The following is a 1,134-nucleotide window of genomic DNA, read 5'->3' as shown; positions in this document are numbered from 1 at the left end:
GATTGTCCCATTACTTTTTCACATATAAAAATATCCCAAATAACATGTCGTCGTAATCATGTGTTCTCCTTTATGGTTGTTTATTTTCAAGACAATAGTTACAAATTTTTGAGTAAATAAAAAGATTAGAGTCTAAAGTCAATCCGGGAAGTATATAATTGGATTTGATCATACAACAAACACAGGGTATGAAGAGATATTTTGGGTATGTCCATTTGGAGCTTGTAATAAAATTAGTTTTTTTTTAAGCACGTAAACTCCTTTACGCATATATATCTAGTGTAGATACTCAAATTATGTCATTTGTTATATCGTTATACACAACAGCCAAGACATTTGTTGTTATCAATAACGGAAAGAGTAAGAATAAATTACATTCTTCAATAAAAATTACTGAACATGAATATGCGTGAACTCCTTTACGTGTTTTCCTTTACTCCTGTTTGGCTTCAGAGGGGAATATATAGAGTGAATATTGCTTTTTCCGCGATGATTAGGGTAGGGTGGATCTGAAATGTATAAAAAAGTCATATATATATATATGTGTGTGTGTGTGTGCTGAATTAATAAAGAAAGAATTATGTTTCTCATTTTCGGGGGGGGCGGTGTCCCCCCCCCTCGGACTCCCATGCAAATCAACACATTTTCATATAACAGTGTGTGCATATCTTTAATTAACATTCAAATGGTGTGAGTGGTAGTAGTCTTAGGTTTAAATGACTGATAAATTACAAAGCTAAATCTATGAGCGATAATTAGGGGCCTATTTATAAAAACAGATAATTGGGGACATGGTGAGATGCATGTGAAGGAGATCACCATTTTAATTCAACTCCCTATACATGCTTTGCACGTCTTAGTATAATGTCACATTATAATAAAAGCTTACGTTCATGACCTGTGGAAGTAGTCTAATACAAAGTAACTATTCTTACTAGCCTGCTATAGCTGGATTTAGTGTAGAAATGTAAAGGAGATCACATTAATTTCTACACCTGTCTGCTAATATACAGAGGTGGTATGCATTTTGATGATGGGTTTGATATTTATATTTTTAGAATGGATGATAAACAAAGTCAGCAGCTGAAATATTATCACAGAAAAAAAAGGCAACAGAAGGGAAAAACCTTCTTA

Source organism: Limulus polyphemus, unplaced genomic scaffold (genome assembly GCF_000517525.1).
Source record: "Limulus polyphemus unplaced genomic scaffold, Limulus_polyphemus-2.1.2 Scaffold1082, whole genome shotgun sequence".
Taxonomy (NCBI): domain Eukaryota; kingdom Metazoa; phylum Arthropoda; class Merostomata; order Xiphosura; family Limulidae; genus Limulus; species Limulus polyphemus.
The sequence above is the reverse complement of the archived record's forward strand: the minus strand, read 5'-3'. Positions refer to the sequence as shown.